At 43.6% G+C, this 16,384-nt stretch overlaps 1 protein-coding gene across 1 annotated transcript in view; it reads right to left on the bottom strand.

Moving 5' to 3' along the window:
• The window catches only part of GLI3 (GLI family zinc finger 3), a 244,577-nt gene that overhangs the window by 147,726 nt on the left and 80,467 nt on the right, over nucleotides 1–16,384 (bottom strand). The window lies entirely within an intron of this gene.

Here is a 16,384-nt window from a genome sequence, read left to right as displayed (position 1 = left end):
GTTTAGTCTAGTGGTTAAGACACTTGTTAGGATGCCATGTTCTAGGGAAGGCACTGTGTCACTTAGGATGAAGTTGTTTCATGGGGCACCAACATCCCGTATCAGAGTGCCTGGTATAATCCCTGACTACCCTGTTTCAAACCCAGCTTACTGACAATGCATATACTGTGAAGCAGCAGACAATGGTTCAGGCACTTGAGTCTCCATCGCCTACAGGAGAGATCCTGGCTTCAGCCTGACCCAGCCCTGGCTGCTACAGAGAATGGAGTGGATTAAAATTCTCATCAATCAATCCATCTCTGCCTTTCAAATAAATAAATCAACATTTTTTTAAAAAAGCATGCCTTCATAAAAAAAAAGAGTGCTTGCGTCCAATATAGATCTCTTTTCAGTGTTCCAAATGCCAACATAATTAGTCTAACATTTCCAGTCCAGCAGAGCAGGTGGGGCAAATATATTTTCCACCTGTGCCCCTAAAGACCACTCTGAAATAAAATGATGCAAGTAGGCTTATACTAGGTACTTCCAAGAGTCCGATTTGTATTAACTCAACCCTCAAGCTAAGATTCTGAATTAAGTGCTACTACTGGTTCCAACGTATGGCTGAGAAAACAGAGGCTCAGAAAGGCTGAGTCATTTGCTCATGTCTCATCATCACAAATGACAGGATTTGAGATCTGGTCTGGATCTCAAGTCCAGATTCTTCTGGAAAAAAAAAAGTGAATGAAATAAATAAAACCAAGACAAGATTTTATGCCTGAATTTCACCACTTCTACTACTGATAATCAATCTCTTCTCACTCTGCCTTGTGGAAGACCCCATCTTATTGAGGGTGCTCTCACTAAGGAAGGCAAGTCTCTTATGATTGGGTCAATAAACCAGCAGAGCTATTGCTCCGCATGGCCTTAATGTGCACAACACCCAGGAGTCACTAGGCTTGCAAGTACATGAAAACAGAATGATCAAAATCCAGACAGGTTAGCCCTGAAGAAAACTTCAGGAGAGTTTCCACAAAGTATGACAAAGGAAAGGCAAGAACACAATACTGAGGAAAAAAATACAATAATTCTTGAAAAGCTCTCAGAAGTTAAAAGTAAGACTGCTGAAATAAAAATATACTGGAAAAGTGAAAGAATTCCAGTTGGATGGAAAAGTGAAACAGTAAAATACGGAGAAAAACTAACACTCTACTTGGTAGAATCTAAAAGCAGAGAATGTACATTGTTGGTACAATTACTAAAGAACTGATTCACAGAGATGAAGACCACCCATCACAGTAGAATTGTGTAGCAAGTGATGAGCAACAACAGATCACAATAAAGCAACAATTACATTATATTAAGAATGCATCTAGGGACATGCTTTCAAAGAACTAACGATTAAAAAAAAAAACACCCAAATGTCCAGGGAGGAAAAGGTGAGCCATCTACACATCAGACTGCTCATGTGCCAAAACACAGCAATGCCTGCCAGGATTTCAGCAAGGCAAGTTTGTTCTACCAAAATTGTAGCTAAAATAGCAAACAGAAGCAAAGGAAAATTAAATGTATTTCCACACATGGACGGCCTCAGAAAGTATACCTCTGTATCATTGGAAAATCACTTGATATTTGCCAGTAACATAAAGAGAGACAGCATGACCACATCATAAGAACCAGGAAACAGTGGTTCCAATTCAGATGATCAAGAAGTGGTATCTAGGGGAAGGTGCTCTGAAGAATGAAGTGCCCAGGGTAAAGATGAGATATGGTTGGGAGATTTCATGGAGGGGTTCAGAGCATGAGGATGGTACAAAGTTAGAAAACAGACAGCATTGCAAAACAACCACTAAACAACCACGAAAGAGTAAGATGACAGGCATGTAAAGCAGTCATGACAACAGAGCAGTCTAAAACTTGCTCTTTGTGCTGTGGTCATCACCATTGGGTGACTTTGGGATTTAGAACACAGGGTCTACAGAAAAGCTAAGCAGAGAATCCCCACGGCAACAACACCACAGACATTTCTCATTTTCAACACTGAAAGGCAATCTATTGACAGAAACATAGCAGATGTAGTTAGGTCTGAGATTACCGCGAAGGCATTAACAGCCTTGACACTATAATGCCAAAGCCGGGTTCCAGACAATGAAATATGGATGGTGGATGTGGCCCTGATATCTTCTCTGTCGCACTGAAAAACCAAAAGTTACTATGAAAAGTTTTTGAAATAAAAACATATGTGTTTAAGTTAAAGCTTTAAAGCTATAAGAGCACCCAATAAGTATATAATAATATTATTGAAAGGAAGAGGGCATAACATTGAAAAACGAAAGGTTAATTTTGTAATGGAGAGCCAATAAGTTGTATTGAGTTGATAAATATGTCAACTATCTAGATACTTAAGGAGCTGATAAATTAGGAAACAATGGTTGAAGCTCATTTTGGAGCCCTAATAGTTGTCTGGGAAAAGCAGCAAAACAAAAGAGGTGACAAGCGTCCTTGGGACAGACTAGAGAAAGAATAGTGCCATGGTAACTGTCCATCCCTCTTCAGCACTACATGATTTGTTGGAAGTACGTTGTATAAATTTATAACTTATTATAATTCTAATAAAATGATAAAGTATTAAATTACAAATAAAATCTCAAGTTTTTTTTCTCTGTGGATCTCTCCTAGCAGAAACATCCAATAGTAGAGGAAGTAAACTTCTGTCACTGTATGTGAAAACCAAAAGGGTAAGCTTTTACACGTCAGCTGCAATCTGACTTGGCTTTCCTGGACTGGAGTCAACCTGGAGCAGAAATCTGGTGACATCCCAGTGGATGGGAGGTGCACAGCCTCCCAAATTTCATTCCATTTAGCATCCTCAAAAAATTCCTTCTAATCATTCAATTAACAGGACAGGAATAGGTCCTCACAAGCATGTTGCTTTTTTGAGGCCTTAGCCACAGCATGATCTCAGGCAACACGAAGCCCAGTCTAGACAGTGATTCTAAAAGGCACTGCAACATGGACATGGACTCACCTCCACAGAACACAGGTGACTGACTTACCACCCATCCAGACTTACCCCCTATCCAGACTTACCCCCTTTGCCTCGCTGCGTATCTTCATACTCCAATGTTACTAACATTGTGCCCAAAACTTCCCCCACAATAACCAAGTACCAAAAAACTACCTTTACTGTTTCTAAAAGAACTGCTTTCAGGGAACTATTTAAAGATGTCATTTGAAAATACAAATAAAAAGCACATAATAACATACCTCCTATCATCAGCCTACTCTACAAAACTCCCTTGGTTTTTAGCAAAACCAGAGAGACATTCAAACAAATTAAAGAACTCTGATATTGATGCACATGTTGCTTTGATCCCACATAGTTTTAGCCAAATAAGAACAGGTGTGGATGGGGCACACACAGTCATGCCCATCGTCAACACCTTGAAGTTCATAAACTTCCATGAAGCCTGCAAGACTGCTCCAGGAGTTGAAGGTGGCCTTGCTCTTAACCATAGGGCATCCTGTGTACATGACTGGGACAGGGAATGCGGTATCCTGTGCACATGCTGGGCACGAGGATTGCACAGCACAGAGGGGCTGGCTCCTGCCCTGACCTTGCATCATCACCCTAAGGGATCCAAACTATTTTCAGAAATGGTGCCAATTACTTTAATAGCAAGCTCTGTCAAGTAAAGTTTCTCATGATAATATTAATACTCTGGGCAGGGCCTGGCGGCGTGGCCTAGCGGCTAAAGTCCTCGCCTTGAAAGCCCTGGGATCCCATATGGGCGCCGGTTCTAATCCCGGCAGCTCCACTTCCCATCCAGCAGAGCACCAAGGCTCCACTGCCACTCACCCAAAGCGGAAAAGGTTTTTTGTTTGCTGTTTGTTTTTTGAAGAATATCCTTTCCAAGAAAGAACTACAAGGTAGGTCTTCTCTCCTTATGGGGTTGTGGTCCCAAGATGCAAGCACCTGCCTGGCCATGACTGTGATGTTTCCTCAGGAGCGAGCCAGTCAGATTATCAATGTGAAATACTAACTTCTCGTAACCAATTGTGAAAAGGACTCCTAAGAAAAAAATCTAGTGCTTCTGATCACGCCCAGGCATCGACTCCTGGGTGCTGTGAACCATCCGAAGAAGTCAAAGACAGAAAACATTTCTTCAGCAAGCTCAGTGATAAACCAAAATGCCAAATGGAACTTGCATGTCTGCATAACCCCAGAAAACCCATTGCTTACGAGCTTATTAGATCTCAGGGGCAAAAACCAAGTGCTTTGCTAGACACACCAAGGATGCGCAGGTTTGATAAATCAGGCACAAGGCAGGGAGCACGCAACACTGACAGAGCAGCCACGTAACACCCTTGGACCACGACAGCACGTGCCAGCCATATCACAAAAAGGCCTGGCCGGTTTTTAGGGAGCAATAAACTAACACGCTTGGCTGAACTATTAGCCAAGGTCAGGACAAGCTAGCGAGAAATGTGGCCCCTAAAAGGCTAAAATTCGGCAGAGGGGAGCGTTTCAGAATGCAGTTCAGAACTCCTCATAAATTAATGAAAGTCAGACATTAAAGTTAATAACAGCTGGAAAGAATCAAGCGGAAAGAAAACGCAGCATCGGCATATGTGTTATGTGAATTTCTTAGAGTCCATAAATTTGATATTTGGAAGGAAGAAGGGAAATGTTAATTAGGAGAAATTTCATACTGGATTTAAATTTGCCATGGAGTCAAAGATCTATTGTAAAAGCCCCGTTGGAATCAGAAAACCCCCATAGCAGGGCCATGTCCTGCCTTTCATCTTGCTATTTTATACTTGTTGATACGTGGCTTAATTGTTTTCATGTGTTGTTTCATGCTTTCTCTGCCCAAAATATAAAATCAAGGGCCAGGCCCATGCCTTTCACTCCACTGTGTGCAGAATCCAATTAATGTTGGAGGAACCAACAGCAATATTTAAGTAGTCATCCTCTGGCTTCTCTGAAAGCAGTGTGACAGTTTTCTACGATTTTTAGACTATTCTAGGTAACAGGTATCCCAGGGGATCACAGTTACTCTTAAAAAAAACTCGAGATTACCTTTTCTTATTTTCCTGTTGCAGTGGGAGCTTTGTTACAACACGTATCTTTATTACACGGCCCCAGATATATCTCGGGTCAAATCGAGTTCCCTGAAACATAACTTCATCCCGATAGGGGCTGACATCTCCCATTTATCTTCCAAGCAAGCATCAGTCCCACCTGCAGGACCCGGAGACAAAAGGATTGCACTGGTCTTCTAGGCTGTCCTAGATGGTCCACTGTGGTCTCTTTGTGCGGTCTTATTCATTCTTAGGATCCATTTATTGAAGTTACCATTTGAGAGTAGCCATGTTTATCTATAGCCTGTACTAACTCTGTTATCTATATTGAGCGCTATTCACTTTTTCTCCTTAAACATTCTTCCAACTCCTTAATTACATTTCAGATCCTCTGAGTTTATCTGAGACATCAAAGCCAAGAGATGATGCCCTGTCCATACGTATGGGACTGCGGGGCATCAAGACATCTCCGTCCAGAAATGGTTTCTCTTCTTCTCCCTTGTAAGTATTCCAGATGGATTTATGAATACCTGAAGCTGCTCTCTCTGTCTGCCCTGGGGGACAGCAGGTTGTTGCCCTGTTGTGGAGCCACCTAGTGGGATGGGTGAAGGATCCCATAGTGGTCCCTGCGCTGATGGAGATGGCATCATAAAAGGATGTGGATGTGTGAAAACCCCAGCTTAATGTACACAAGCTGCTGGGCAGAACTTCCCGGTTCACTTAAGGAACTAAGATCTTTGATCCACACAGCCAGAGGCAGCAGTGAAAAACAGAAGCTGCCATGGGAGCAATCTGGGGACAGCATGGACAAGACAAAGTTCAACAGCCTGGATGGGAAAGCTATAGGCCCACCCTACCCCAGCATCTCCTTCCCGCGCTCCTAAGCCCTGGGCCTGGAGTTCAGTCTCAGTATCCAGGATCTCTGAGCACCTTAGTTCAGGGGTTTGAGTGAAAACTAAACAAAAGCCTGGACTGAGATCTTTAGCTCAGTGAGGGACACACAGTACTCCTCACAAAAGCCTGCTGTGATGGCTTTGGCTTCCTCAACATGTGTGTCCCCTCACCAAAAACAGGACAAAGAGCAGACTGGACAGTCTCTCCCGTTTAAATGTCAGGTTGCTACAATTCCTTGCAAAAGCATCCATGAGTAAGACAATACCTGTCCTTTCCTACTCAGCCATGCCTAGAGCACCAGGCTCACAGAGGTAGCAGCGACAGCAGCTGTACTCCACGCCCTCGCCTGTCACCACTCGGAATGGCAGCTTGGCTTCTAGGACAGGTTTGCTAGGGAGCCTTTTGCTAGCCTAGGCCCAACCCCCTGCTTGCATAGTCCTCATACAGACCTCTGTGATTCTGGGGTCTCCTCGGCTATGGAGCATAGCTGTGAGAGGTGAGCTATAATAATGCACAGTTATCTGGGATCAAATTTCTTTTCTTAGGTCACTTCCAAACTTTACCAAAAACTTCTTGGGCCTCAATTTCTCTGCATGTCAAAGGGAAACATGGGGCGGGGGTTGTTGTGGAATTTTAATGAGTCTAAAAACAAAGTCTATGGCACAAATCACAATACCAAGAAAGAGCACTGTGGGGTGGGCTCCTAGCAGGCCCCTCCTGCCCCTTCACATCACCCATGGTGATCCTCCTGAAATGAAATGCAAATTCCTTTACACTCTTCCCTGGCATTTTGTGGGCCCACAGGAACTACCCTCCAACCCAAACTTACCATGACCTGGCTGAGCCTCCCACCTCCACTGGCCTCCTCTCTGCTTCTAAGTTTTGTGTCTGACCCACAGAGAGCTCTCAAAAGCATATAGAGTTTCTGAATGAGAACAGATAGAATGCATCCTCTGGTGAGAACCGTAGCAGGTCAGTTCAGAAATGTAACCACAGCGCTGGGTCCCTAAGACGTACTCAGGTGCTTATAATAGCACTGTCTGTCCACACTGTCAACGTGTGGTAGTCTGAGGGACACACACTGCATTTAAACCTCCACCACTAATGATAAAAGACAAGGCTATATAAAATGCTTGAGACTAAGACATACACACATATGTGCACACACCTGAACACACAGGATCTTTAAAAAGTTCCTGGAAAATGCACACTGTGTACAAATCCTGAATGGGTTTGTTTCTTGCCCCAAACTTATTTTTTTAATTACATTTCCCTGCTAACTTTTCGAAGCACCCTCAAATATACATTCCATATAGAAATCAAAGGTCAAAGCAGGGATCTACTTGGTCTGGTTTCTTGAGCCAAGTGGGATATCCCTCACAGAGGCTGAGCTGGACGAGGTCACTCACCCTCTGGCAGGGAGCCAAGCCACAGGAAAGCCACCACATTGTGCAGCTGTCTCCTATCCCCTTCGGGAGGGGAGAGGAGCGGCAAGGGATGACACAAAGGGGAAAAACTAGGGGCAGGGGGAAACGGAATTTGAAACCTTGCCCACTTTGAGACCCGGCTTATTGCTCAAGAGGAAATCAAAAGAAGAGGTAGTGTTTGTTTCTTAGCATCCCCACCACGTGTGCTTCTCTGAATTACCTAGGAAACAGGCGCCTTTTACCGCACTCACAAGTCAGCAGTGCAATCAGGATGCAGATGTGGGTCCCCCAGGTGGATGCGGCCAACACGCAGCTGCCTAGAGTGGGCCCCTTCTGACCCACACAATGTCCACTGATTAGGTCTGCAGTCCCCTGCAGAGAGGGCACGCGTGTGTCTCCTCCTCCAGGGTCCCCCTGGCCCTCAAGGCTCTTTCAATGGGGCTGGGTTACAGCCCATTCCACTAATGCAACTCTTTGTTCTCACTCTCCCCTGGCGGTCTTAGCTACTGGATTTCCCAGCTGAATTTCACTTTGTTATTTCTGGCCCCCATCTTCAACCTCACCATGGTCCCATTGCTCAATTTCTTAAGCTTGAGTGATGTGAGGGGATTTGGGAGTTTTCCAGTAAAATAAAACTCGAGATTTTTTTCCCTCATTGTGAACATTGTATTTTGAAGTTTGAAAATGTGTCTGGATACAGAACACTCCAAATTCATCAGAAATAAATCTGCGTATTTCTTGTGCTAGGTATTTGCAGTCGGTAAGCAAGACCTTTTGGTTTTTAAGGGTTACCTAACACACACATACACAACAGCCCAGTAATCGGAGAACAGGTAGACAGGGGTTTTCTAGTCTTTGAGGGAAAACCTGACGTCCACCACACGTAGGAATGCAGCAGTTTAGGAGGTGTGCCCCGGTTAAGAATCACAACAGCAAATCCTCAGGCACTGGTGACATAGCCCATGACACAGAAGGCCTGTGTTCACCTTGAGTCTACAACCAATTTGGGAATCACCAGACTCAAGCTAGAAGAGAAGCAAACAGCCAACTCCCCAAGGAGCCTGCCTGCCTGTATCCCACTGGTCCCCAAGGATACTGTCAGGTCTTCCTTTGTCTCCAGGCCCAGGGGATGGCCCTCTCCAACTATGTTACATTTTCCTTACCCTTATCCAAACATCCTCTCCCAGGAAATATGGGTTGTCAAATGAGGGTCAGAAATGTCTCTCAACTGTCTGTGTTCTTTCTTTACATATGTGAAAAGCAGTTACAAAGAACAGCTATCTTCCATCCATCTACTGGCTCACTCTCCAAATGGCTGCAATGGGGGGGCTGGGCCAGGCCCAAGAAAGGAGGCTGAAACACCATCTGACTCAGAAGTGCAGCAGCTGGGACTTGAACCTCACCCATACGGGATGTGCTTGCCCTACTCTGATTCTTCTGACATTTCCTCTGCCTTGCCCTTTTGTGACTTACCCGTTTGCCTCACTAGCATAGTGGGGCCTGCCCATTTTCAATACTCTCAGCACTTCAGGACACTAGATAGCACAGGCTCAATTAGCAAATGTAAATAGAAAGGACCTGCTCCCCACCACTACCACCAGACACACACACAAACCAGCTGACTGAACCAAAAGGAATCTTTCTTCACTTTGTTCTAAGTAGAAGAAACCTGCCAAAAACTGAACTTAATAAAAAGACAAAAAGAAGGGCAGACACCAGCAAGCAAGATAAGAACAACTCATTTTAGGAGAGACTAAAGCAGATACTCAAACTTAAAAGCTTAGAGAATAGAGGAAGTTGGATGTTTTTCAAAGAGTACGTGAGAATTCAAACTGTACCAGCAGACAGGGACAGCAGAACCATAAAACACCAGACTGGTTACTCTGCATTAACCCAACTGCACAAGGCACCGAGAGGAAAAACGAAGCCCTTTCACTAAGAAGTATGAGGACACAGCACAAATTTATAGGTACAAGATCAAGAAAGCTACAGCAGGACTGCAGTGCAGCCTTCAAGCAACATCAAAGGTTAGATTCTTTAATTATACAAGAAAAAGGAGGAGGGCCAAGGATAATGCTGCCTCTATTAGAAATCAGGAGGGAAAGCTGTTAGCAGATGGCTGGGAATGGCAGGACTGGCAGTGCTGCACACGCTGTACCCTAGGAAGAACAGGGGACGGAAGGTGAAAGGTGAGGACTAGGGGAGACAGTGAGGAAGGACAAATAAGCCACCAGCAGTCATCACGTTGCACCGTTTGGGTGTGTTTGTCCAATTAGAACAGGTAGAGAACTCTAGGAAATCTGGATTTGCAATCCTAAACTGAGCTGTAGACAGGGTTCCCATTAACATGGACTGTACACTAAATGCACTGGGACACAAATTATAAAGATGCTGCCCAAATCATGTATTACAAAGATGGTTAAGACAGGAAAAAATATTCACCTGCTTAACTGTAGATGTCATATGGAAAAGGGGGCCCTACCATGCTAACTTCACAGTATTTCGAATGAGGGTTTGGGAGCTGGTTTTTGGTTTAATAGTTAAGAGATCAGACATCTATCTTATGAGACCCCTAGCACCTCAAAAATTGCCACATATGTGTGGCAGGAAAAACTTCTGGTAGATTTCAAAGATTACAATTAGTAAATGCATAAAGGTACCCAGAATACCTGCTACTGCCAGAACCTTCGTGGATGGCCAGGCCTGGGTCAGAGGCTGTACACAGGTAAGTATCAGGTCCCTGTGCTACCCACATGCCATCTCTGATGGACAGGCTGCAAAGCAACAGTGTGCAGAACTTTATCTGTGGTGCAGCTGTGGTCACATTCAAAAGCTGCTAACCTCTCTGCCTCACAGGGCCATGCACAGACCTCCCATCCCACACCACCAATAGCAGCAGGCAGGAACATTCCCAGTGCCATCCTTGGAAATCTGGCATTCATGATCGCTCCATCATGTCCTTGGACTAAAACACTGCTGTAAAGAGATCAGGCCTCTGGGTATGGACAACCCAAGAAGGGCTGCAATGTGACAAAAGGTGAGAATGGCATGACCCTTAAGTGCCCTTGGAGGTGGTTCTGAAAGATGACTTTTACTTTGAGGAAGAAGCAGGATCTTAACAACATGGAAAGCAACGAACCGGTAAAGGAGCAGTAGGCCTATGTTGAAGGTTCCAAGGGCAGGCCAGCACCTGAGCCAGCAGTGGGCCCATGAGGGCCAGATGTGACTGCAGTAGAGCATGCTTCTCTGGGTCGCAGGGCAGGAAAGGGTTGGGTCAGCCTCCAACAGGTCAGGAAGTATTTCTCTCCTGACAGCAAAGTCTCCCTTGGCCCCTTCACTCTCTTCCTCGCTTACTATTCTCACTTAAACAGTCTCCAAGCTTCTCACAGACCCTTCCATTAAACTTCTTCTGAAAACCTAAAGAAATCAGAAACGAACTACCCCAAATGCTGCAGGGTTTTTCTCATTGCTGGTTCTCAATTGTACCTACAGCCTTTTCACACTGAGACAAGTGGAATCCAGAGTCATAGTCATAAAGGCCTAAGAGTCATCAGGACTCATAGGCAAGAGTTCCCACCTGGGGTTGTAGGAATTACTCCTCAATTTCTATCACGTCATTCAAGATTAGCTGGTACTGCGACTCCTTAAAAGTCTATGCAAGTGGGGCCCGGCACAATGGCCTAGCGGCTAAAGTCCTCGCCTTGAACGCACCGGAGTCCCATGTGGGCCGGTTCTAATCCCGGCAGCTTCCTTGCTTCCCATCCAGCTCCCTGCTTGTGACCTGGGAAAGCAGCTGAGGACAGACCAGGGCCTTGGGACACTGCACCCGCGTGGGAGACCTGGAAGAGGTTCCTGGTTCCTGGCTTCGGATCTGCGCAGCTCTGGCTGTTGCGGTCACTTGGGGAGTGAATCATCGGACGGAAGATCTTCCTCTCTGTCTCTCCTCCTCTCTGTATATCTGACTTTGTAATAAAAATAAATAAATCTTTCAAACAAAAACAAAAAAAATTCTATGTAAGTGGAGTGGCTCACCATCTTTTATCTCATCCTACTAGATGACTGAAGCAAAGCCAGGTCATCTTACTGCATTTCTAAAGAGCAAGACAAGCATATATGCTGGGAGCTATACTAGTTCACAAAAGTTTCAGAAAAGTTCATAAAGTTGTCTAGGTCTCTTCATGTCAATGTCTCCTGAAAGCCAAAACTGGCAGCTGAGGATGCCAGACGCCTAGCAAAGCTCCCACAGTATGACCCAACATCAGTCTTTCTGGTAAAACAAGCAAATTTTCAAGAGGGAAAAATAAAAAGAAAACACAGCCCATTTCTGATGATTTGCTTTACTCTTCTCCAAAGAGGCAAAAGACAGGCTGATGAGAATGGAAGTGTGTGTTCGGGGAACTGTCATTGCCTTTGCGGTTTGGACAACACCAAACTCTTCACTTGTGCCTTGTAGGCATTTTTGTCTCGCAGTCTCAAGTTGACACTCTGATGGGAAGAGAAATGTGAGCAGGTGCACCTATTAAATATGTAAAATCCACATCTTCTCTTCCCTCATAAGCTGCATTTCTAAGGAATGTGGGCAGTCACCTAATATGAGGATGGACAGGTAGGGGAAAAGATCTTACATGTGCTATTTCTTTTTTTTTTTTAAGCACACAAGAATGTACAAGGAGGCTCAGCACAACAGCTTTCTGCCAAAAAGAATGCAAACCAATTAAAAATTCAGTTTCTTTTCTTGCAGCTAATTCATCAGGTTTTGCTAATTAGCAGCTAATAGCTCTGTCCTGTAAGCTGGGGAGCAGGAGGAGGCATACCAGTGGTATGTTTTCAATCAAAGCATTTGCATGGAGGAATGAATCATATTTTCCATGAAGGATCACTGCTTGCGAGCAGTTGGGGGTAGAAGGAAAGCAGTCTTCACACAACCATAAAACTGCAAAAGAGACCTGAACTTTTAGAAAAGGAGGCATTTTTCTGGACCCTTTAACAAAACCAGCAGGGGACTGTGTGACGTGACTAGGGAATCCAGAAACTTTGTACAAAACTCCCTGCAGGAATAGGTAGAAAACGAGACTCCTCACAGTCACACAGAAGACAAGGAAACACATGTTTTCTGTAAAAGGGAAGAGAATAAAAGTTAAGTGTTGGTCGGGGTACAGGAATGCTTGAACTATTATGTCACCTGCCTTTTTTAAGTTTATAAAAGATTAAATGCATAGCAGTAAATGAAGGCGGGGGTGATGGTAGTTTGAAATATCTGGTGACAGATGCAGTAAGAGCTGGAAAAAAAACAACAACAACAAACTGCTAAGAAATCTTTGTGTGGCAGATTGAGGGGGTGTTCAAGTCTGACCAGTAGGTGCTCAAGGCCCCAAAGCCAGCCCCTCCCAAATTCTAAGGTGCTGGTGATGCTGCAGCCGAGACATTGTGAACTCCACACCAGGTCTAAGCTGAGCAGCTTGAACGTCTGCTTCCCTGCCTTGATATACAGTCCTCGATAGCTACCCTCCGTGAGAGAATACCACCCCTCCACCCCCTGTGAGGGTTTTATTCCAAACATATGTTGTGGGTGTTTGAAGTGCCCGCTATCCCTGGGTTTTCTTTTTTCTTTTTCTTTCTTTCTTTTTTTTTTATTTTTAATGTCAAACCCACAAAACCTAAAGTACTTTGAATTCCGCCTAAGTACAATTTGTGAAGATGCAACATTGCATACTCAAGTATAATAAAATCTTGTGCAATAAAATTCTTACAGATGTCCCTCTAAAGGGAAAAAGAAATGATTTTCTCTTTTCCGGTCTTACAGGAAGCCTGCCCACATTTTAGAAATACAAAGTTAGTATATATAGAAGCACCAATTAGGCGTCTTGGAAGGACTACATTTTCCAACCACAGAGAAATGAAGGAATTGCTGTGAGAGTTCACACTGCCAGCCACACTGGGTGAGAGGAGTCTTCTCTCTCCAGCGGCTTCGCAGAGCTGGCAAACAGCTCAAATAAAAGAGAAATGGTCTCTAAAGATTCTAAAGATGGTTCTGGACTTCAAGTCACCCAAGTGCAATGCACTGGTGTTATGGACACTGCCATGGAACAGAGATTAGTTTCGGCCACAAGGTAAACAAAGCTGAGCCAAATGTTATGTCTCACTTTCAAGTGCGGATACTCTATCCCATACGCTAAATCATTCTTTGGGAAAATTTATCACCTTCATCTCACACGAGTCATTGGCTTTGCCTGGATAATTAAATCCATGTGAGGTAGTCAAATTTATGACATTTTATTACAAAGAATCTGAGAAACACTAGTGATTGTGAACATGAGGTAACCCAAAAAGGTTCTAGGAAAAGTCATCTCCAACTCTGAAGCTTAACTTAGAGTACCTCCAAATTATTTCATTCACATAAATAACACTGTGATTTCTGCATGTATCATTTACATTTGTTCCATAAAATATTTTCTGTTAATTAAATTAAAAATATGAAGCTTTCTCAAAATTCATTCAAAACTTTTTGCATACAGTCAATGCACTGCGGCTGAGGAACGATTGTGTTTAGGTGACCTCAGCACAGAATTCTGCATTCAGACCTTTCCAAAGGCTTACAGCTGACTCAATCCCCACTCTGCATTTATAGAAGACACTGGTCTCACACAGTTAGGCACATGGGGGGAACCAGAAAAAAAGTTGATCTTCACTGAACCAAATACAACTATACCACTCAGAAAAACAACTCAGCTCCACTGGGACAGCTCACCCATGAGATGATAAGGAGAAGGATGAAGAGAAGCAAAGAAGAAACATGACTTTATTCCTTTTGAGGCATTCACCATATAATAAGGAATCTTAATGAACGCTTCTTTGCGTTACTACACATAATTTTCAAGGGAACATCAGGGAGCAGCAGTCACCATCCCCTGTGATTGGAAAAGACAAACATGATTCTGAGGAATCAACACATTTGGTCACTGTCACAGACAAATGTGACAAGGTTGGAACGTGGGCCCAAATTCCAGGACTCCTGAGCCAATCCATGTAATCACTCCCAATCTATTTATGACCAATGCAGGAATGGTAAGTCAATCACATTTAGCATTTGGTTAAACCAATAGCTTGCACAGTTTATATGTTATCATATAATCTTAATACTGATTCAAGCAAAATGGTGAGAACATGTCAAGAATAACCACGTCCTCAAAACAGAAGACAAGAAAGAACCCAAATCCCAGTGGGAGCTCCCCAGTGTGTAGTGTTAGTTCATGTTAACTGGAGGTCCTGGAAGTCAGTCACCAAGGACCATGGAGAGAAGACAGGGGTCGCAGGTGTGAGCACTCAGCCCCTCCAACGACCAGCAGAATCCATTACAATCAACCAGCCAAGAACAAGCTGCAAGCTGAATGACACACAGAGAAATCTAACTGTCGTCAGGCCCACGGCCATCAGCCAAAGAGAAGCGCTCCTCAGCTGTCCTAATTAAATACCTCACTAATGAGTGGGCATCTGGAAAACAAAACACAGATGAGTTGGGAAAAGTTTGTGTTCACATACAAAGACAAAATCATGCAGAGATCTACAGCTAAGAATCTACACATAGTCACTCTTACAAAGTTAAGTGGACTGCCAGGGTATCTCAGGGAACTTCAGAGTTTGTGGAAAGGGGACTTAGAAGATACATTTATTTAGCTATTAAAAAAATCGTAACTCAAGCTTACTTCATAATACGCATTTCCCATGAAATTTTCAGAACCCATTACATGCATGGATTTCAACATGTTTTCACCCAGATTTATATTTTAACTCTACTTTCCCATGAAGTTTTTGAAGTACATTTCTGTAAATAAATATAGGCAGGGCATATGTAGGAAGGCCTCTCATTTTCTGCCTGCAGGACATCTAAAAGAAACCCAGAAATACAATCACAACATAGAAAATGCAGAATGGGCTCAGAGAAGAATCCTATCAACACTATTTTAAACTTCCATTTCTCAAGGGAAAGAAAAAACTTAAAACGCAACTACAAAAAATGAGACCCTAACTGAGGGGAGGGAGTCACGCGCCCAATGCAGCTCCAGCTCCATTCTGTATGAAGGGAAACGACTTCACAGCACTATGGCCAGTCTGCTCCTTCATGGGAACATGGAGCCTCTTTCAAAAGGTTTCATAAAACCTCTCCTTCCCTGCCTCTGATCACTTTTTAAGAAGTGCTTTCTCCACTTAAAAAATAACGTGTCTTCCGTTTTGTCCAACAATATAATCTGGTGGGGTGGGGGGGGGGAGCAGTTGCTAAGACGGAGGTTGTGTGAGACCCTTTGATCTGATGAGTGAGCAAGCCAACTAATGAAGGGACGAAATTAGCTTTTATCCTGGGCACTTTCTTGAGCAAAAAAACATGCACTAATCAGCTGTCCTCGCTAATCAGTCATCTCGCTAATGACCTTTTGCCTTAAAACACTAAAATTTCTGAATGATGTGGAAACAGGGAAACACAAACCAGTCCCCCTCTTGGGGGGCTCTCAGAAGCATCTGGAGTTGGAGCCAGGAAGGTTAGATGGCATGTCTGTATCCTGCCAAGGTGCTAAATCTGTAATCCAGAGCTGCAAGCTCTGCCACTTCAATTTGAACTTCACTGCCACCACAACCCATGTGGACTTTTTAAAAATAAGTAACAGTCCAGAAATAAGCCCATTCCATATATATATATATATTTTTTTTCTTTATACTTCGGAGAACACCGTCATATACTTAGGTTCAGAGTTCTAGGTAATTTCTTCTACTTTGTTAGTGCTGGAAAAAAAGAGAACTTCTAAGGTTTTCTGGCATGATAGCTAAAAAGAAAAGTTGGGCATACAGAAAAATCTTCCATATTAAAGAACTTTGCACTGAGTTGTTAAAAAGAGAGGCTTGTTTGAGCACTCGAATAAACAAGGAACCAGCAAAAATCATTAAATCAAAAATCATTACAATGAGAACAGCTGCTATGAAGGCGGTAAAACACAGCTCCCTTCAGT

Source organism: Ochotona princeps, chromosome 20 (genome assembly GCF_030435755.1).
Source record: "Ochotona princeps isolate mOchPri1 chromosome 20, mOchPri1.hap1, whole genome shotgun sequence".
Taxonomy (NCBI): domain Eukaryota; kingdom Metazoa; phylum Chordata; class Mammalia; order Lagomorpha; family Ochotonidae; genus Ochotona; species Ochotona princeps.
This window is presented reverse-complemented; position numbering and strand designations above follow the sequence as displayed.